The 22970-nt window shown below is 41.6% G+C and overlaps 1 protein-coding gene across 7 annotated transcripts in view; it reads left to right on the forward strand.

The window, feature by feature from the left end:
- Positions 1 to 22970, forward strand: part of ANO6 (anoctamin 6) — a 172895-nt gene that overhangs the window by 41148 nt on the left and 108777 nt on the right. The window contains exon 1 of one of the 7 annotated variants that reach the window (XM_006091452.3): positions 15863 to 15942. The exons of the other annotated variants lie outside the window; for them this stretch is intronic. The gene's annotated coding sequence lies outside the window, so the exon portion shown is untranslated. Of the gene's footprint in view, positions 1 to 15862; positions 15943 to 22970 lie in introns of those variants that run through there. 7 annotated transcript variants of the gene reach the window in all.

Below are 22970 nucleotides of genomic sequence, written 5' to 3' on the forward strand. Positions count from 1 at the left end.
ATCTCTCAGACATGCATTTGTCTTGGGGGAGGCAGCAAAGCAAAATGCTCAATAATTTGTGCTTTGCCATGCAGTTCCTGGGTGTGAGCATCCTGACTCCGCTACTCACTACTAGCTGTGTGATCTCCGGCACGTGACCTGACCTCTTGGTGCCTTAGTTCTTTTTAAGTGAGACGGGAACAATAATAACTGGATGTCATGTTTAGAATTGAATAACCTAAAGTATACAAAGAGCTGAGAACATTGTGTGATGCAAAGCTAGTGCTCAGTGAATGTTTATCTCTTAGAGGACAAAGGCTAGATGCTACCTGGTCCAGTGATCCCATTCCCAGGTATTGACCCCAGAGAAATGAAAACCTGTGTTCACCTAAGACCTTTTAGCAAAGGTTTATAGAAGTTTTTTTTCATAATAGCTAAAATCTGGAAACAACTCAAATGTTTATCAGCTGGCAAATGGGTAAACTGGGGTACATTCATGCTATAGAATACTATTCAGGAGCAAAAAAGAACAAATTCCTGATCCAGGCAACTCCAGGGATAAATCTCAAAAGCGTTTTGCTAAGTAAAAGAAGCCAGAAGCATCCCATGTGGTTCCATTTATACGACATTCTAAAAAGCCAAAACCGTAGACACAGAAATCAGATCATTTCTCGCCAAGAACTGGAAGTGGGTGGAGGTTGACTGCGCAGGGGCAAGAGGGAGCATTTGGGGGGTGATGGGAATACTCTCTTCATTGTGGTGGAGCTCACATGATTGTATATATTTGTCAAAACACATCAAACTTAAAATGAGTAGATTTTCACTGTATGTATATATGTTAAACCCCAGTAAGTCTGATTTTTTTTAAAGTCAGGTGCTGCAACATGAACAAAGAATGGTGGAAGAAAAGGGGTGAGACACAATGGATAATCAGAAATTATCCATTTAAGTTGGAAGGAGTGGTTGCATTCGTTTTTCTCTTACTGGCTATGAGTTAGAAAAAGGTAGTATCCTGTGAAATAGTTCTGTCCTGCCCTAACATACCTGATTCTCTGCTGTGCGCATTGGTCTGCGTCCCATTTCTGCAGCCTACCCATGTGGAGCTGTCTCTGTTTTGCAGGCACAGGGCTCCCCTGGGTTGCTTCCTGGGAGAATCTTGAAGGAGGGTTTGCCATGTGGTAAGGCATTTGTGGAAACAGACTGTTGGTGTTCTAGATGAACTGAGGGTTACTTTTCCAGATTACTAAGGAGTCTGGGTACACTTATGAGTAAGGGATGTTATCTCAGAGCACTGTTCATTCATCATGAGTCACAGCGACCCTTGGCACTTCCTCGTGGAGCTCATGTCTATCTCAGCAGCTCCCTCCTTCCCGAAATTCTTTTTTCACTTGGCACCTGCGATGCTACTCCATCTTGATTCTGCTTACAACTCTCTTGTTTTTTCTTAATCTCCCCTGCTGGATCCTCCTCTTCCTATTCCTGGCCTCTAAACTTTGGAGTGCCATGAGTTTTGGTCTCTGACCATTTCCCTATCTCAGCTCATTCTTGAGATGATCTCATTCATTTCCAGGTATATGAGGGTATACCATCTCTATGTTAATGACCTACATTTGGTTGTCTAAAAAGACATCTCAAATGTAACATGTCCAAAACCAGCTTCTTGAGTTGTTTTCTAAATCTACACTTTCTCCATGGTTTCTCATCTCAGCAGCATGAATGGACCTGGGCCAAATAAACCAGGCATGTGGCCTGGAGCCAACTCCACCCAGTTGCTCAGTCCAAAAACCTGAAACCATCCTTGATTCCTGCCTTGCTCCCACACTCATGTTCGATCGATTAGCATCTGTCCCCAATCCAAGCACTCCTAATCTCCCCCCTCCACCCCTAAATCTAAGCCCAGGCCACCCCCAGCTCTTTCTAGAACTTCTGCAAAGGCTTCCTAAGCCATCTTCCTGTCTCTATCTGTGTACCACATGGTCTGAGTTCACACAACCATCACAGCCATTATTCTGTTTTATACTTTTATACTACTTGCAGTGGCTTCTCTACAATCAATATAAAGTCCAAACTCTTAGCCATGCCCTATAAGGCCCCTGCTACCTCTCTGCCTAACAACTGAAGGAATAAGTGAACTAGTGCTCTGGTACCTTAACATTAAAAATTAAAGAACCAAACATCCTCCTGGACCCTCATATACCTCTCTATCTTTTACCCAATTTTAGTGTTCCCTTTTAAGGCAGAATTTCTCAAATGTTATCTGGAGGTACTATAGCTATTTATTATTCATTTACTCTTTACTCTGTTACAATTTGGTGTCTTTTCCCAACACTGTTGTGAAATTTCTCAGGGTCATTCAAGATTTATGTGTTGCTGCTACCAATAGATATATTCCTGTCCTGTCTTACCGGGTCTCTGAGTAGCTATAAGAACAGTTTGCCATTACATTTGAAATTCCCTTCTAACCTAGCTTCCCCCTTCCCAAGTAGTTATTCCTTGATCCTTTCCTTCCATTTCCTTCATTTGGGGACCTCAGTTTTGAGAATTCTTCAGCTGTGGGTTAAGCCCTCTTTTCTCTCTACACGCTCATCTGTTCCCAGGCCTTTTGATACTGTTAATGAGCTGATGGCTTCCCAATGTATATGTACAACACTGACCTCTTCTGAGCTCCAGACCCTGCATCTGACTGCCTCCTTGACATCTCTTTGGATGTCTCATGCCCAAGGAAGAACTCTTTTAAAAAATTATTGTTAATTTTTCCACTACAGTTGATATATATTAGTTTTAGGTGTACAACATAGTAATTAGACATTTACATAACTTACAAAATGATCACCCTGACAGGTCTGGTAGCCATCTGACATCATGCATAATTATTATATTATTGACCATTACGCTGTACTTTACATCCCCGTGACTATTTTTGCAGCTGGCAATTTGTACATGTTAATCCTCAGGAAGGAACTCTTGGTTCACTTCTATGTTCAATCTACCTGAACCTGGCTTTCCACATCCTGTCTTTGCTATCTCAGTCAGTTTTACCACCCTCCTCCCAGTATCCAATGTCAGAAACCTGGGTATCATTTTTAGTTTCTTCTTCTTTGTCCCCCTTTCCCAGCACTTTCAGTTCTACCTTTAAAATATATTTTGGAGCCGAAACCGGTTTGGCTCAGTGGATAGAGCGTCGGCCTGCGGACTGAAAGGTCCCAGGTTCGATTCCGGTCAAGGGCATGTACCTGGGTTGCAGGCACATCCCCAGTGGGAGATGTGCAGGAGGCAGCTGATCGATGTTTCTCTCTCATCGATGTTTCTAACTCTCTATCTCTCTCCCTTCCTCTCTGTAAAAAATCAATAAAATATATTTAAAATAAAATAAAATAAAATAAAATATATTTTGGCCCTGGCACCTGTGGTTCAGTTGGCTGGAGTATCATCCCTCCCCCTCCCCCTCCCCCAAATCAATGAAAATGTATCTTGGGACACACACACACACACACACACACACACACACACACACACACATATCTTAGGCCAACACTGTTGCCTGGACCTCAACAGTATCAAGTAACAGGTCGGTTGTCTCTGCTGTGCCACAGCAGAGTGCTCTGCCATGCTTGGTGCCAGATGCTGCTTACCTGTCAGCAGATGGTGGAATATGGCACCTGTTTCCTCTTCAGCTGGTTTTGTTCCTAGCCTCTTGTCTTTTCAATCACACTAACCCAGTCCCCTTTTTTATTTTAGATAGAGAGGGAGGGAGTGAGGGAGAGAGATTGATTTGTTGTTCCACTTATTCATACATTCATCGGTTGATTCTTGTTTGTGCCCTGACATGGGATCAAACCTGCAACCTTGGCATATCCAGACGACACTCTAACCAACTGAGCTAGCCGGCCAGGGACACTGAACTCTTTGGTCATATCCTTGAGCACACCAAGATATCTTCTGCTTCAGAACCATTGGCTTGCTTCCTCCACTTCCTTGCATGTTCTTTCTTTAGCCCTGTGTGGCCAACTCCTCATCTTTCAGGCCTCAACTTAAATATCACCCCTCAGGGAGCCTCCTCTGACCACAGTGCCCAAAATACTTCCCTCTCTTATGCTCTATCATAGAAACCTATTTATTTCCTTCTTATCCACTAAGCAAGTCAGTCATTTAAAAAGTATTTACGTTTAGATTTTATTATAGAATACTAGAGGCCTGATGCACGAAATTCATGCAAGAGTAGGCCTTCGCAGCCCTGGCTGCCTCGGCCCTCACAGCCCCAGCTGCCTTGGCCCTCGCAGCCCCAGCTTCATCTGGAAGGTTGTCCAGACAGTTGTTCTGCTGTTCGGCCATTTGGTCAATTTGCATATTATGCTTTTATTATTATAGATAAGTACCCTGAAAAGGGACTTTCTCTGTTATGTTAGCTATTCTGTTGTCTGCATCTAGCACAGTGCTTGGCAGTAGTGGATGCCAGAACAGTGATGCTTATGTTTCCATGTCTTACAGTATGACGTGTTTGATGTGACTCCTCGCCTCCATTTTTTTTAAATAGAGAAAAAACGTAAGTGTTTAGTTTTTCAAGGTTTTGTGTAATTAGTTAGTAAAGTTTACATAATTAGAAAATTAAATAATACTATAAGATTTGTTACGAAAACAACAGCATCTTCCCTTCCATTTTCTGTTTGCCAGGGCAAGTGTTTTCAGCTTTAGCTGATTATCTTACTAATGACGTCTATATTTGTGATTAACATCCATGGAATGTTATTTACCTACTTTTTAGTTTTAGGAATTGTCTCTTGATGCAAAAATGAGTATTGAGCTCACTTTCATCTACTCCTGCCCCTCTCCCCTTCTCACAAAAATTTTCCCAACCCTCATCCTCCCATTGTAATTGTGTTGTAATTTCAGTAAGATAAATATGCAATGTTTATTATCCCTATGTAATACTTTCCACAGAAAAGCCCTCAAACACAGGTTACTTTCCCTCATAAGACGACTCAGCAGATATTATTTTTCTCTTAATTTTTGATGTACTTCTAAATATTCAACCCCAGACTCTACCCCAGTTGTAAATCTCCTCTCAATGTAGTCAACTACTTAGAGAATCTATCCAATTCATCCTATTTGGGGAAATTCCTCCCTGAGCCTTCTGGTCTATCTAGGTTGCTTTCTTGGCCCCCCAAAAGCTAGGGCTTCCCCTTCTCACCTGCCCTGAGGACTCCATTTGCCTCTCTTGCATTGGAGCTGTCAGTCTCTGGAGCTTTGGGCTTCCTCTCTGTTGGTTTACTACTTCACTTTGGTGGAGCACATTCTCCAGTTTCTTATGGACAAAGGAGGTAAGAGAGGTAATTTTTTGAGACTTGCAGATCTGACAGTGCCTTCTGGCTTTTAACTGCTGGCTTTGATGAAGTTTATAATTCTAAGGTAGAAACCATCTATTCTCAGAATTTTGAAGCTTCTGCCTTCCAGAGCTGCTCTTGTGAAGTTTCTGCCATTCTGACTTGAAATCTTTTGTATGAAATTATTTTCTCTCTGGAAATTCCATAATGATTTACCTTGGTATGGGTCTGTTAGCACTGAATATGGTGGAAACTTGGCTGGCCTTTTCATGGTGGAAACCTCAGTCTGGGAGGTTTTTTTCGTTGACAGTTATTTCCCCTTCATTTTCTTTGATAATGAGCACTGTTATTTTGATACTAGAGGCCCAGTGCACAAAATTCATGCAGGGGTGTGTGTGTGTGTCCCTCAGCCCAGCCTGCACCCTCTCCAATCTGGGACCCCTCTCACAATCCAGGACTGTTGGCTCCCAACCACTCGCCTGCAGGATTTTATTTCCAAGAAATTAAGATACTCATTTTATTTTATTTTTAGGTAAAGTGGAAGGGAGGGAGGGAGGGAGGGAGAGAGAGAGAGAGAGAGAGAGAGAGGGAGAGAGAGAGAAACATTGATGTGAGAGAGACACATCGATTTGTTACCTCCCACATGCACCTTGACTGAGGCTGGGATCAAACCTGCAACCCAAGTGTGTGGCCTTGACTGGGAATTGAACCCATGACCCTTCATTGTGTGGGCCAATGTTCTAACCACTGAACAATAGCCAGGGCTTCATGTGTAATTGAACACCAGACTAGGAAATAGAGTTGTAGCAACCAGCTGAAGAAATACAGAATAAGCTTTTCCTGTGTATGTCAGTCAGCCTCTGTAACTCTGACATCTTGAAAGTCCCAAGTAAAATTGCAGCCCATATTCTATGAACGAGATATTGTTAAAAGGTTAAAATTTTTAAATTTTTTTCCTCTGGGCTATTTTCAGCTGTTAATAGTTCAGCTCCAAAGCATACTTGGACTCATATTCTCAATAGTTAGATAAAATGTTCGTTTTGAGCCAGAAAAACGGGAGAGAGAATAGAGAATGAGGCCTGTTTTTCCCCTTTTACCCTCTGGCAGGGGTGGCCATCCTGGTAGCACCCCACCAGGAAATGTGTCCTTCTCATCCCAGCCATGTGTGCGTAGATAATAGTCCCATCTGTATTTTTTCTCTCCTCCACGTTGCTGTTTCTGTCGGATGGAAAGGCAGAGTGGACGTTGCATGTCACTGTGGTTTTGACTGCTGGCTTTGATCACGAACCCAGTGTGCTCAGCGGTGGTCAGTGTAATGACTGAGGAGAACATGTACTCTGTGAAGCCGGTGACCTTGTGCTCAGAGACCAAAGGGAAGTTCCTTAGGCTTGTGCGTCACTGAGTGGTACGTTAGAGCCGCCCTGCCCCCAGTTACTAGAACAGTCTCCATGCGTGGGGGCGTTGGGGTGCTGGGGCTTAGGAGTCATTTTGTCACAGTTCCCCAGCTTATTAGGATGCACCTGATTCTTATGCTGACTGGGAACTATTGTCGTAGGGACAGGAGGCCAAAAAGAAAATCTGAGTCCTGAGCATTTGCAGACTCAGGAAAAAAATAGCAGAACAGAAACTGAACTCAGCACACCTAGCAGGCTGCCTATCAGTCACAGGAACTGTTTCAAATCCTCTGCTTTCCTCTTATCTCTGCTCTACACCCTTTCTCCTCATTCTAAGATCATCTTGCTTCTGAAACCAGAGAGGAAATAGAAACCTGCAGGGGGTACTGCCCCAACTTCTTTTCTCTCCTTCCCTCAAAAAAAAAAAAATGTGTGTGTGTGTGTGTGTGTGTGTGTGTACGTGTGTACATAAGCCCTGAGTGAACACTCTGAGTCTGAGATGCCTGGGAGTTTTCCAAATAGAGGCGTCACATAGGCAGTTAGATGTGTGATCCTGGCGTTCAGAAGAGACGTCTGACGTAGAGTGATGCATTTGGAACCCTTAGCCTAACGGTGTTAATATGCCATGGGCTAGGTTACAGAGGAGCGGGCCCTGTGGAGCCCTGACTATCTTCAGAAGTAAAAGTCTAGGCAGGGAGCAGGCACCAATAGGAGGGAAAGGAAAGGACCTCTAAGAGAAGGAAAGCAAGAGAAGAGAGTCATCAAAAGAAGTCACGTTCCGCTGACCAAAGATTGTTGCAACATCAAATAAGGCAGAAGTGTGAAATGGAGGTTAGGGTTAGCAGTGTGCCAGTCATGGATGCCCTTAGCCGGAGCTGGGTGGTGGGGGTAGAGGCTGAACCCCATTGGCAAGGTGCCCACTCACCTGAAACTGCGGACTACACAGTGGACAAGGCTGATAAAGTTGTCAATGTTTCCTTTTTATGATAGCCTCTTTATTGTTTTGTTCTGATGATCAAAGCAGTATGTGCTCATTCTGTGCCCATGCTACCACATACACATGCTTTTACACATTTACTTTTAAAAATCGAGTTGACTGCCCGATAGTCTGTTACAGCTTGTATTTTGGTCTGTAATCTCAGACATCTCCCTGCCTAAGCAGATGTATTCTGTTGTGCTGTAGTATATTCTCTGGGCGTTGGAGTTTTATTTAGGCATTTTTGCTTGTCACATAGTGCTCCCCTGGACATGCTTGTGCATACTGTGCATTCCTTTCAGATGTGTACAGGAATTTCTGTGGGACAAGTTCCTAGAGTGGAATTGTGGGGTCAAAGGGCAAGTACATTTGACATTTTGTTAACTGCTACAGTGCCCGAAGAAAAGGGCTTTTTCTTCCTTTTTTTTTTTTTTTTTTTAAGAGGGAAGAACTTTGAGCATGAAAAATGTCAATGAGGGGCAAGTGAAGAGTAGGTTGAAGTCGCAGGAAAAGTGCCCAATGCTCTATAGTGAGAAGGCCAGTGGGAATGGAAGCCAACGCGTGGGTGGAGCCTTTGGGCTGAGCGGGTGGAGAGGATGAAAGGGGGCAGGGCCTCAGTGCTGGCATCTGGCAGGCACTCAACAAATACTTGTTGGTTGACTGCATAAAGGAATGTTGTTTGATTCAGCCATGGAATTTACTGATGTTTCCATCAGGAAGCATCTAGTTTCCCACTTCCTCTGTGTAATAGAAAGTTAGGATTTCCTACTGAAACTGGTGAAGGAGGAGTTGGAGATTTGGAAGGCTGTTCTTGCTTAGTGAACCCAGGCGCCGCGGTCAGATGGGACACCAAGTCTAGGTATCTCTTACCTTCCTCTCCGATCACCCTGTAAGGCCTCTTGGTTCTGAGGCCTTCATATCTCTGGACTCTATCTAATTCTGTTCACCCCCACTATTATGGTCATTGTGTTAGTTCCAGCCTGCACTTAAAATATATATATATACACACACACACACACACACACAATTGATTTCAGAGAGGAAGGGAGAGGGGAGAGAAAGATAGAAATATCAGTGATGAGAGAGAATCATTGATCAGCTGCCTCCTGCATGCCCCACACAGGATCGAGCCGGTAACCCAGACATGTCCCTGACCGGGAATCGAACCATGATCTCCAGGTTCATAGATTGATGCTCAACCACTGAGCCACACTGGCCAGGCCAGCCTGTCATTTCTTATCAGAGCAGCCTCTCAGAGGGTCTCCCATCTCCTCTTGCGCATGACTCAGGACTCTCTTTTTCCACTCCCCAGCCCTGTGCAGGCAGGCACCTATTCCCCCTGGATGGTCACTTCTTATGTTTGTTTACCTACAGCCTTCACAAGTAAACGTTTTAGTGGCCATTTTTACATCCCCTAAGACCTACTGTATTGCTTAGCTCACATTGCATGCTGAATAAATGAGAGATAATTGTTTTACTAGTATATAGGAAAGTCTGATGCTTATATTGGTACATGAAAAGGTAGGACAAGGACAAAAACAGGCATGAGATGAACTCACAAAGGTCTGGGAATTTAAGACATTTGATCCTTGAATAAGCTTCAGGATTGTTACTCCCTCCCTAGGGAGAGACAGTCTGATTTACTTACGTGTCATTTGTATTATTTTTATAATTAGCATGATAAATGCATATTTTGAGAAAATTTAAATGCCTCACATCTCAGGTAATTTGGCTATATTCAGATTTGCATATTTAAAAAAATTACAATGAAAGAACTGTGCTTTGTGGTATTTTCTAGAGTAGAAATGCCTCAACCTTCTTAGCTGCATCTGGCCAGCCAGAGATTAGTCACACGATTAAAGTCCCTGGTGGGATTCTAAAAGGAATGGCCTTCCAATCCACTAAATCAAGAGCTCCCGAATTGGGAGGGAATGTTCCCATTTGGATCATCCTGCTCCCTTGCATCTCCATGCACCACCCCCATCTACTGGGGGAGTAGTAGCAGGTCCTTACCAGCTGGCAACTGAACTAGAATTTCAAGTTACATAATCAAAGTGTAATGAGAGAAAAGACACAAGGAGTTGCTTTTTTTTTTTTTTTTGTGGAGCAAACAGCAGGGTTCAAAGCTTCTAAAGCATTAGATTCGCAGCTGAGAAAATGCTGTGGTCAGAAGACCATGAGAATCATTGGGACCTTGCAGAGAGGTGCTTGTCTCGAGGGTTGCAGTTTTGGAGAAAGAGACCTGTGGCCTGGGATCAGATGCCTCTGCCTGTGGCTCCTCCCTCCCAGCCGGGTCCAAGTTGCCCTTAAACAGCCACCTATTCGTAGCACAGTGGATGTGTCCACAGCAATTAGAATGGCCATCACCCGGCCACTTCTTCAGCAGAAGGAAGTGACTGGGGTCAGATGTGGGTGCCCCACTTCTGAACACTTTCCTGAGGAAGAGGAGGCTTTGCTGCCAGGGTTGCACTTGACTCCCTCCTTGCCTGTCCGCTGAGTAGAGCCAGCAGAATGGGTGGTGGTTGGATATAGGCACTTACACTATTTAGCTTCATATAATAGCCTGACCTACTAAAATCGATTTATTTGGAAGGAATTTTTGTCATTTCAGCCCATTTCTTAACTGGTGGCTTAAGAAAATGTGCCCATACATTCAAAATTTAAAGAATGGATGTGGTTTAGAAATCTATACTAATAAAAGGGTAATATGCTAATTAGACCGGATAAACTGGACATCTTCCAGTCGTCTGGTCCTCTTTCCAGACAAAACCACGGTGGCGGGGGCCGAGGCAGAGGTGGTTAGGGGTGATCAGGCCGGCAGGGGAAGGCAGGGCGATCAGGCAGGCAGGCAGAGGGGTTAGGGGTGATCAGGCAGGCAGGTGAGTGGTTAGGAGCCAGCAGTCCCGGATTGTGAGTTGGACATCCCCCGAGGGGTCCCGGATTGGAGAGGGTGCAGGCCGGGCTGAGCCCCCCCCCCCCCCCCGCCCTAATTCCATTGACGATTTCATGCACTGAGCCTCTTAGTATCTAAATAATAACACAGTAGAAAATGCATAAACATGAGGTCTACATGTTTCTTGAGTTTTCTTAGTTTTCAATATCAGATTGAATTTACATGCACTTTCCTCATTTCTATTGTTAGACATTTAATAAACTGCCATTAGCATCTTTATTACTTGACATATCCCGAAGGCTATATATTATATGCCCCTTTAAAAAAAAACACTTTAGGAAGGTTCAAACATAACATTTTTTCCTCTCATTATGTAACACTTGCAGCTAATATTTACCTAAAGTTTATTATGTGCAGGTTCAATGCTAAACACTTCATATGCCACAACTCATTTCATCTTCAAAACAACCCCACAGGGAAGTGCTATTCTTCAGGTTCAGACAATGAAATATTGAAAGGTAGAATAGGCTGCCCAAGGTCAATAGTTAGGAAGTGGTGTCTGGAGTTTGACTTCAGGTGTGTCTGACCCCCGCAGCCAACCTTACTGACAGAAGGCATTCTTTGAGCAGGTAAGTATGGAGTGCCTAACATGGCCCAGGCATTGTTCTAGGTGCTTAGGATTCAACTACAAACCAGGTGAAATCTCTGCCCTCATGGAACTCAAAGAATATAGAACAAGTAATTATTAATTATGTGCTAAAGAAAAGTACACAGGGCAAGGTGACAGAGAATGGGGCCCTGTTCTGAGGCTGTTAGAATTTCAGGAACGGCCCCTCTTGAGGCAGGGATATTGAACAGTTAGCAAGAGAGCAAGCTTCCTAAGACCAAAAAAACAGTTACGGGCTCCTGGGTCAGATCCCAGTCCTCCGGCTTATGAGCTGTGTGATCTTGGGCAAAGTACTTGACTTCTCTGTGCCTCTTCATTGGTGATGTAAAGCTAACGATAGTACTTACCTTTACCCTATAGGGCTATTGTGAGGATAAAGTGGGTTCATATATGAAAAGAACTTAGATATAAAACAGGCACTAGAATTTGATAAGCACTCTTATCATATTAGCGTTAAGTGCTAGTTATTATCTAAGCCCTGTGGGTGGTGAGAAGTCAAGAGCTGGTTGCTGGGTAGATTTTGAAAACTCAGCTGACTGGATTTAGAGGAATTGGGTGTCTGAGGGAAAGGAGTCAGCGATGACTCCAGGAATTTTGGTCTGATTAATCTGGTGGATTTGGGGGTCATTTATCAAAACGGGGAAGTATGGGGAATAGTACAGTTTAGTATCATTAAGACCATTCTCATTATTGTGCATCCATCCATCTCCTAAACTTTTTATCTTGAGGAACTGAAACTCTGCTCCCTTTAAACAACCACTCTCCATTCTTCCCTCCCCCCTCACCTTTCGCAACCACCATTCTACTTTCTGTATCTTTGAATTTGACTACTCTAAGGACCTCATATTAGTGGAATCACATAAAATTTGTCCTTTTTTTAAAATTAAAATTTGTCCTTTTGTGGCTGGTTTATTTCACCTAGCATAATGCCCTCAGGATTCATCCACATTGTAGCATGTGTCAGAATTCCCTTTTTAAAGCTAAATAATACTCTGTTGTATGTTTTGTTATCTATTCATCGTTGTTGGAAACTTGGATGGCTCCCACCTTCTGGCTATTGTGAATAATGTTAATATTAACATGGGTGTGCAAATATTTGTTCAACTTCCTCTTCATTCTTTTGAGTATATACCATATAGTTTTATCATCTAGTTTTTTTCACATTGAAATATATTATTGGAATTTTCCATGTCATAAATATTCTTTTACAAAATGATTTTTAAATGATTACATTATATACTACCATGTAATGTATTTAAGTAAGCATTTATATTTCCTAGAAATAAAATTTATAAGATTAAAGGATATGACTGGTAGTAAAGCTTTTGCTACCTTTGCCAAATTGCCATCCAGAAAGCTCATACTACCTGACATGGGTGATACCTATGTGTGCTCCCTGTCCCTCTGCTAATTAGACACCATTAACTCTTTTCTGTCACTTTGATAATTAACCCTTTGCGGTCGTATTAAATTTGGACATTGGTGTCGTACTGGTCGGAATTAATTTCCATTGAAAGAGCAGTGATACATAACATGCAAGATTATGAAGGATAAACAAGATTTATTAATTCTTTTTTGGAACTACATCACTACTAGTAGAATCACTACAAACATTATCACTTTCTACGTCAGAGTCAGTATTCAAGGTGCCAAAATAAAACTCTTCATCGTTACTTTCAGATTCGCAGTACACTTCTTTCGGTAACTTCTTTTTTGCCATTTTGGAGTATTATTTTGAAATATCTTAACAAGCAAGAATGCCTAATTACAGTTAAACGTAATTTGTAAAGCTTTATTTGAAATTCTGCGAAGTATCTCCGAAGCTTGTCGATTTCTTCACTCTCAAAAGGCGACTGACTCGCCACGGTGTTTTGCATGGCGAGTGTGGAACGATCGCGTTTGTTTATATTGAGTTTCGATATCTCCGATTTGTTGGGGCAATGTTTTGGTTCGTGACAAGGTCGCTTAGACACTTAAGAGCTTTCAGAGAAATTATGAACTGATACATGAATGAATAGAGTTAAGATTCGTACGGTTCCTTGCTGTGGTGGCTGAGAGCAGACATACGACCGGAACGGTAAAAAAGCTTTGGTGGCTGAGAGTAGACAAACGACCGCAAAGGGTTAAAAATGGTATATCAATTCCAGTTTTCCTTTTAGACAAATTTAGGGTTCACTTTCTGGGTTAGAGTTGATTACTAGGGGAAATCAATTTGGTAAATACTCAATTTGTGAGAGAATGAGAAAAAATGACAATCTGTGGAGTTCTTCCTTCTGAGTCTGTCATTCTAAGGCAGTTGCAAGCCTTTTTCTCTGTGTGTATGTGACAGACTGCTGCAATAGGGTTTTGAGTTCTGCTATTGTGGGCTGAATACATTCTTAGTTACAGTTCCACAATTTCTTAAAATTCAAAAATCGAAAAAGTGCTGGAAAACAGTAGTTTCTGATAACTCATTTGGTGATAGAACCTGACAAGTCTGAACTCATTGGATGGAAAAACCTGACCTCAACCATCATGAGACTGTATTTTTTATTTATCCCATTTAGACTGACTGTTCACATTTTTTACTGCAAAATAGGAAGATGTTTGTGTTAGGGGTGCATAGTAACATACAAGTAACATGTAAGAGTTTTTTCCTTTATTAAGAATTTTTTATTTTCAATTACAGTTGACATACAATAGTATATTAATTTCAGGTATACAACATAGTGATTACACACTTATATAACTTACTTGGTGATCACCCAGTAAACCTAGTACCCATTTGACACCATACATAGTTATTAAAATATCATTTACTACTAGAGGCCCAGTGCATGGGCTCCCTCCTCTCTGGTTCTGGGTGCGTCACCTGAGAACCGCAGCTGCCAAGTCACCTCAGCTCCGCAGCTTCTACATTGAGCGTCTGCCCCCTGGTGGTCAGTGCGCATCATCGCTATCGGTTGGAGCATCTGCCCCCTGCTGGTCATTGTGTGTCATAGATACCAGTAGGACGGTTGAATGGTCGCAAGGCTTTTATATCCTATCTAATAAAACCCTAATATGCAAATCGACCAAACGGTCACTATGACGTGTACTGACCACCAGGGGGCAAATGCTCAACACAGGAGCTGCCCCCTGGTGGTCAGTGTGCTCCCACAGGGGGAGCTCCGCTGAGCAGAAGCCAGGCTCATGGCTGGCGAGCGCAGCGGCAGTGGCAGGAGCCTCTCCCACCTCCGTGGCAGCACTAAGGATGTCCAACTGATGGCTTAGGCCCACTCCCCATGGATGACATCAGTCGGACATCCCCTAAGGGCTCCTGGACTACGAGAGGGCTCAGGCTGGGCTAAGGGACATCCCCGGATGACATCATGCTAATTATAAAAATAATACAAATGACACATAAGTAAATCATCCTCATTTTTTATTCTTTTTTTCTTTTTTGCTGTTCTGATTGGGTATTCTCTGCTACCTCGTGTTCCAAATTACAAATACAATCCTTCCTCTGCTTTATCTAATCTGTTGATTTTCTGTAATGTATTCCTTCCTTTCTGACTGGTTCTTTAAATAGTTTCTATGTTCTTTTTTATGCTGTTGAAGTTCTCACTAAGTTCCTTGAGCATCCTTATAACCAATGTTTTGAACTCTGTATGTGATAGATTGCTTGCCTCCATTTAATTTAGTTTTCTTTCCTGGAGATTTTTCCTGTTCTTTTATTTGGGGCATGTTTCTTTGTCTCCTCATTTTGGCTGACTTCCTGTGTGGTTTCTATGTATTCGGTGGAGCTGTTATGTCTCCTAGTCTTGGTAGAGTGGCCCTATTTAGTAGGTGTCCTGTGGGACCTTCTGGTACAGTCTCCCTTGTCACCTGACTCGGTGTGTCCCTTGTGTGGGTTGTGTGTGCCCTCCTGTTATAGTTGAGCTTTGATTGCTGGTTGGAGGGATTGACTCTCAGGTTGATTGGTTGTAAGAACTGTCCATCACTACAGTGGATGAGCTATTACATAGGGACTGACCACTTGTAGCAGGATTTGCTTTAGCGGGGCTCTGATTCCTCCTTAAACTGCCCTTTGAGTGTGACATTCATGAAGGTTGTTGGGTGGTACTCTGGTGTGGTTTGAAGTTTCCCATGGGGGCATGTTGGTTCTGGGGCTTCTTGGGAGGTTCAGGCCAAGGTCAGCTGCTGCCTGTGCCCTGCTTGGGGCCACCTGGTATGAGCTACAAAGTGATCTACAGATGGCTGCCACTTGTGCTGGGCTTGGAGATGCCTAGGAGAGGCTAAGCTGTGAACTGAGGCTAGCTGCTGTTAGGCCTTAGTTGGGGCTGCTTAGCAGGAAATGCAGGGCATGCCAAGGCTAGATGCTACTTGTTTGGGGTTTATGAACATTTGAGAGATTTTAGCAGAGTCCCGGTATGAGACAAGATAGGTCGTTTGTATGGAAAAGCATCTGGACAGGCTTTGGGTGGGCCAGCAAGTTGGGTAGGGTAGGGTCTCAGTGAATTACTTGGGCGGGCTAACAGTGTTAGCTAGGTTGATGGAAACTCAGATATGGTGCCAGTCTGGGCCTGCAGGGGGAGGGCTCAGCAATGATCCATGGCACTTCTTTCTGGGAGAAAGCTGCTCCTCCCACCTTTGCCTCGAAGCCAGACAGTTCAGTTCCTCTCAGTAAGTCCCTGAGCATTTCAAGCTGCTGCTCCAGCACCGGAGCTAAGATCTAGTGACTCCTTCAACAGGTAAGTCCATGCGGGCCCTTTAAGAGGGCACCCAAGACCTAAGCAGCCTTCAGTCTGAGCCACTGTTCCTGCTGGTTTTCAAGCCGAAAGTTACGGGTACTTCTCTTCCTGGCATTGGAACCTTGTGCTGGAGAACCGGGTGTGGGGCTGGGATCCCCTCATGTTTAGGGCAGTGGTTCTCAACCTTCCTAATGTCGCGACCCTTTAATACAGTTCCTCATGTTGTGGTGACCCCCAACCATGAAATTATTTTCGTTGCTACTTCATAACTGTAATTTTGCTACTGTTATGAATCGTAATGTAAATATCTGATATGCAGGATGTATTTTCATGGTTACAAATTGAACATAATTAAAGCATAGTGATCAATCACAAAAACAATATGTAATTATATATGTGTTTTCCGATGGTCTTAGGCGACCCCTGTTCACAGGTTGAGAACCGCTGCTTTCGGGGAACCTCTGCAATTGAGACATCCCTCCCAATTTTTAAACTGCTGAGTGTGTATGTGTGTGTGTGTGTGTGTGTGTGTGTGTCCCCAGCCCATTCCGTGCCTTTGTCACTCCTGCCTGTCTCAAAGTGGCTTCTTCTGTATGTCCATAGTTATAGGACTTATGTTCAGCTAGATCTCAGGCAGTTCCCAGTGCTGGTTATTCTCTCGTTTTGTTGTAGTTTTGAAGTGAACATGAGAGGAGGCAAGGGCGGTGCTCACCTATTCTGCCATCTCCATTGGAAGCCTGTCGAGTGTTTTCTTTCTGAATTCTGAAACACAAAAGTCTTTGCATCAGAGGTGTTGGATGAGGGAATGTGGACTTACAGATTTTTCTTTTCCCTTACGTTTTTATATTCTCATCCCTCCTATCCGTCAAAAATGGATTGTGAAATCAGGCCAGCTCTGGAAGGGAAGCATGGGGTTATGACTCACATGTGCTCTGAGTTTAAAGACAATAGAAATTTAAGAGTGGTGTCTCTCACCCCCAGGACATGTATAATCACTGTAATCTGGGAACTGACAGGTCAGTGGCTAGAACCAAGTTTCAGCTGAGCCATACCCCACTGCAAATTTGGGGTGATGTTCAGCTGGGAACCCTGAGAGTTTTAGATCTGAAACAGTTGAACTATGAAGGGATAGTGATAGCTTTCCAAGATGTTGTTGGAACATATTTCTGTAATTAAAACCGTTCGTCCTTTATAGAACATCAATTGTCTTAGCCAAGTTTTTAAAAAGCAACAACAGCCCTAGCTGGTTTGGTTCAGTGGATAGAGCATCAGCCTGTGGACTGAAGGGTCCCAGGTTCGATTCCGGTCAAGGGCATATGCCTGGGTTTCAGGCTCGATCCCCAGTAAGGGGCATGCAGGAGGCAGCCAATCGATGATTCTCATCATTGATGTTTCTCTCTCTCTCTGCCTCTCCCTTCTTTTCTGAAATCAATAAAAATATGTTTTAAAAAAAGCAACACCAAATTAGTTAAATGAAATAAAATCAGTTATAAAACCAGAACACCAGTTCATACCTGCTAGAATTGCTATAATTTTTTTAAAAAATCAGAAAATAACGTGTCAACAGGATGTTGAGAAGTTGGAATCCTCATACACTGCTGATGGAATGTAAAATGGTACATCAACTGTGGAAAATAATTTGGCGGCTCCTCAAAAAACTAAACATGTAATTACTATATGACTCAGCAATTCTACTCCTAGGTTTATACCCAAAAGAATTGAAAGCAGGATCCTGGGGCCGGTATGGCTCTTTGGTTAGAGTGTCAGCCCATGCACCAAAGGGTCTCGGGTTCGATTCCCAGCCAAGGGCATGTGTCTGGGTTGTAGGTTCAATCCAGACACATCAATCTCTCTCTCTCTTTCTTTCTCTCCCTTCCTCCTTCCCTTCCACTCTCTCTAAAAATCAATGGAAAAAAATGTCCTCAGGTGAGGATTAGCAACAAAAAGAATTGAAATCAGGGACTCAACTAGATATTTTTATGCCATTGTTCATTGCAGTATTATTCACAGTAGCCAAAGGGTGAAAACAACCGAAGTGTCCATCAATAGAGTAATAGATAAACAAAATGTGATATATGCATGCATACAATGGAATATTAGTCATAAGGAATGATACATGCTACAGCATCAATGAATCTCGACATCAATATGTTAAGTGAAATAAGCCAGAAGCAAAAGGACAAATGTATGATTCTCCAAATACCTAGAATAGGCAAATTCATACAGGCAGAAAGTAGAGGCTATCATGGACTGGGGGGGAGGAGAAAATGGGGAGTTATTGCTTAATGGGTTACAGAGTCACTGCGGTGATACAGAAAATTTTGTAAGTAGTGGTGATGGTTGCACAACCTGGGAAATGGAACTAATACCACCAAATTGTACACTTAAAAATAGTTAACAAAAATTTTATCTTTAGTATATGTTAACACAATAAAGAATTTATTTTTTTTTAAGATGGTAAAGGAACCAGTGAATTCAGCTGAAATCTGATAGGTTTGTGATAGTCATTGGGCCTTTCTACAAAGGCATTAGCTAGTCTAGTTGGGGTGTGAGAGTGACTCATGTGATGGTTGTTTCAGCTCTTCAGAAGGAGACATGTTTAACTTCTAGGCTCATTTTTAGAGCTGAATTTGAAGAAGGGGGAGGATTGTGGAAAAAAGAAAAGGCAGTGCATAAGAGGAGCTAAAACAACACCAAACATCACTGGAAATGCAGCAAGATGGAGAAAATTGTGCTTACCAAAGATCTTCTCAGGGGCAGTAGTGTTATCTGTGGATGGAAGAAATCCTTAGAGTAACCACTTAGGGTAGGGCTGGGAAGATGAGATGCCCAAGGGACTCACTGAACCCTTCTGCTCCCGGTTCAGCTGTGGAGTCTTGTATTGGGTAGGAGCATGTGTCTGATGTGTTGCTGGTGCAGTGGGCAGAGTGGAGGAGAGGCTGAGCCCCTCCTTTTCATAAGTATTGTCCAAATATTTGAAGAACATAATCATGAAGGGACACTATATTATTAGCCTGCTTTGTGTGTGGACATTATCTCAGTGTGGCCCAGTGCAATAGGTTTCTGGAAATACAAAAACTCTCATTATTATGTAGGTAATTAAATTGCATTCTGAGGAACTGAAGAGCACTATTAACTTTCGAGAGTGACAAAGGGCACTTTTGTCTTTCTCAAGATGGGAAAAAACGAGAACTCTAATGGAAACCATCAACTTGAACTTGGAATTTGCATTCCAGAAATGATTAGAGGAGAATGCCTCATTTTTTCCATTTAAATATTATGGTCATTGAGTTTATATGCCAGTAACAAGCTGGTGTCAGATTGAGCCATCCAGATTCAGGAAAAAAAAGGAAACATTTCCTGATTTACATTTCTTTTTATTAAAAGTAGTAGCCAAGAGTGCTTAGGACATTGAGGTCGTTCAAAAATATTTGCTAAATTAATGCTATCTTTTTCTATGTTCTAATTTATTTATTTTTATATTCAAAAGGGAGTGAATGGCAGGGATAGCCAAGGTAAAAAGTAACATAGAAAAATTGGTGCCTAACAATGTTAAGGGTGCCAAAATTTATTAGAGATTAAAGTTAAAAAGTAATAATAGCCAATATTTATATAGTACTTAACAGTTTTCAAGTCACTTTTATGTGTCCACAATTTATTCTTCACAATGACCTTCTGATGTAGGTATTATAATATACATTTTATTGATGTATTCTCCACAATGACCTTCTGATGTAGGTATTATAATATACATTATATTGATACATTTTTCACAATGACCTTCTGATATAGGTATTATAATACACATTTTATTTATGTGTTCTCCACAATGATCTTCTGATCTAGGTATTATAATAAAGCTTATATTGATATATTCTCCACAATGACCTTCAGATGTAGGTATTATAATATACATTTTATTAATGAGGAAACTGAGTCTTCAGGCTAAGTTATGTGCCTAAAGCCATATGGTTATACTGTGTAAAGGTCTTAAAATTCAAGTCCACTGTCCTAGGTGGATACAGCCATCTTAATCTTGAAAGAAAGACTCCCGTCTTCGTGTTTTATGTTTCATTATTGCCTTTCCTTTCACTAGTACTGACTCTTTGGCTCCATTTTAGAATTTAATATCTCATTTAATGTTATAGGGCCTGTAATCTGCAGGTTTACAACCTCTCTATAATATGGGAAATTGATTTTTCCCAACCTAATATTCACCAAAATACTGTAGATCCTGCTAAATAGGCCAGAGAAAGAGATACTGGAAACCAAATATGACTACCACAGTATGATGTGAGGCCTGAGGGATAGACTCAGCTGTAAGTGATGTGTGGAGTGAGACTGGGCAGGCCTCATAATAATTTGGAAAGTATGGAATGATGGGAAATGGTTGCTCAGGGGTGTGATTGCTTTAAGAATGGTGGCTGGGGATGCTGGCATTCAAGTCAAGCATTATATGTATTCTGAGACCAGTTTTCAGAGACTTCTAGTCAATTGGGAGAAGAGTTTTCAGGTACAGGACTGTTTGGCAGATCACTAGACATCCTGCCTAATCTGGACATGTGAACACAACCTCATTCCCAAGGTGATATGGGCCATTCCTTTGACATCTCTTTAGTTTGTACAGTCACTAGATCATAGGATTCAGGAGGACAGTTTCTATACTTTCTTCATCTTAGTATTTGTGCTCATATTATCTAACTTATATCGTTGGCACATGAATGAATGTCTTTAGCTATTTGCCAGAATTTCACTGCTGTGGTTTTCAAAATATGTTAGTCTGTTATTTGTTAATTCTTTTGACTTATACTTACAATACTATCTTAATTCTTTTTTATTTTTTAATTTATGTCAGAGAGGAAGGGAGAGAGGGATAGAAACATCAATGATGAGAGAGAATCATTGATCAGCTGCCTCCCCCACATCCCTTACTGGGGATTGAGCCTACAACCCGGGCGTGTGCCTTCCCCAGAATTGAACGGTGACCTTCTGGTTCATGGGTTGATGTTCAACCACTGAGCCACACCCGCTGAGCTATCTTAATCTTAATTCTTTATCAACTTAGATTCAGCATTGGTGCCCCCTTGGAATTATTCATAGTAGCTCAAGAGACAAACTATTAAAAAAAATTGGAATTGGACAGATTAAGATTCTTATTGTGTCAGTTCTGGGGGGTGACTTCAGGCAACTAGTAACCTTGAATTTTCATCTTTGGTTAAAGAAGATTAGATAAGATCAGACATGTAAAAGTGTCAGGCACCAAAAATAAACACATTCACCAAATTCTGATTATTTTTTTTTTCATATCTCTGGGTCTGTGTACATGAACTTTATATTTATATAGTGCTTTGTGTTTTTACAACATGCTTTTGAATTGCCATTTGTATCCTTACTCAACCCTGTAAATAACCAGGGAGAGTAATTTTATTATCAGCTTCAGATAAATAAACTGAGAATAAGTTATTGCCTACGATCATGCAGCAAAGTTGCAAAATCAGGACTTGAACCCAGGCAGTCCCCTTCATCCATGCCCAGTGCCCTTTGCACCAGACCCTGGTTGAGGTCTGTCATATATTCAGTACATCTCTGATCATTTCAATGGCAAGCATCCACCATAATAAACATGTCAGTTGGACCCAACCACCTCCAAGCCAGTGCTGTAGTTAGATGACGTGTAGATGTATAATTCTGATTACTTTTATTGCTAGGGCACTACTTATCAGGCACTTTGGTTTTTACCCATGAATTTCCTGAAAGGTCATTTTGTGTTTTATGATAGATAATAAATTATCTTTGTTATAAAATTACAGATAATGGCTTTAAAAAAAATTGGCCATTGCATTGTCAAACCTGACTTTGAATTATGCTTTCATTGTGCACCCATACAAAATTCCATTGACATATCAATGCCAAAGATTTTTTCATCATATTAGAATAACTAGTTTTCAGTTCTCTAGTCAGTTTTTTAAAAAATGATGTGTGTTTTTTAATTGATTTCCAAGAGAGGAGGGGAGAAGGAGAGAGAGATAGAAACATCAATGATGAGAGAGAATCATTGATCAGCTAGCTACCTCCTGCATGCCCCACACTAGGGATTGAGCCCCCAATCCAGGGAATCAAACTAAGACCTCCTGGTTCATAGGTGGACACTCAACCATGAAGCCATGCTGGTGGGCTCTCTAGTCAGCTTTTTGATGAGTAGGTAACATAGAGGTCCCAAATATTTTTATATTTCAAGTGCCCAAATTAAATGAACTAATCACAGTGCTATTCAAGGTGGTACATTTCAAAATATTACATTTTAAAAAATGATTTATATAAAGAAAGAAATAAAATGAATGTTTTTGCCTTTTTGGAATCCCCCTTCACCCCCCCCCACCTTAATTCTGCCCCTATTTTAATAAAAAGCCCCAACAGCGTCACCTTGATTTTGATTATTTTATTTTTGCTGAGAAATGAACTTTTCAGCTGCGTTAGATGACCAGAAACAAGAATGTCCAATTTTAACTGGAGCCCTTCAGTAGTGGAAGTATAATTATCATATTAGGTTCATAAATTACTTGTTTCTCAAGACTATATGTATTAGGTCCTGAGAGCAACAGCTGCAGCTTTTGTCTACCTAGATGATGTTTCAATAAAGCTGTTTCTGTTTTTATTCACTCAAATTTACAGTTTCTCCTTTGTGTTGACATTAAGCAGTGAATCTATTAGTTCTCATTACCAGCAGAATAACACTATAAATAGTTTTATATTTTCTCTCACAAATCCTTTCCAGTTGCACGTATGCCTTTAATTTGATAGAATTTCTGGGTAATACATCTTGTTTCTCAACTCTGTCTTCAGGCAAAATGGATACTTTGTTAAGTTTGCCCTTTCATTAAAAAAAAAAAAAAAAGGCAGCTTTGTCCCATCTATTGATCCCAGGTACTTAATAGATAAATTGGGCATATAATTATAAAATGATATCAAAATAAAATGCCAAAGTCAATTCACTCTATCAGATTTATAATACTCATTAAAAATATCTG

Source organism: Myotis lucifugus, unplaced genomic scaffold (assembly GCF_000147115.1).
Source record: "Myotis lucifugus unplaced genomic scaffold, Myoluc2.0 scaffold_91, whole genome shotgun sequence".
NCBI lineage: Eukaryota > Metazoa > Chordata > Mammalia > Chiroptera > Vespertilionidae > Myotis > Myotis lucifugus.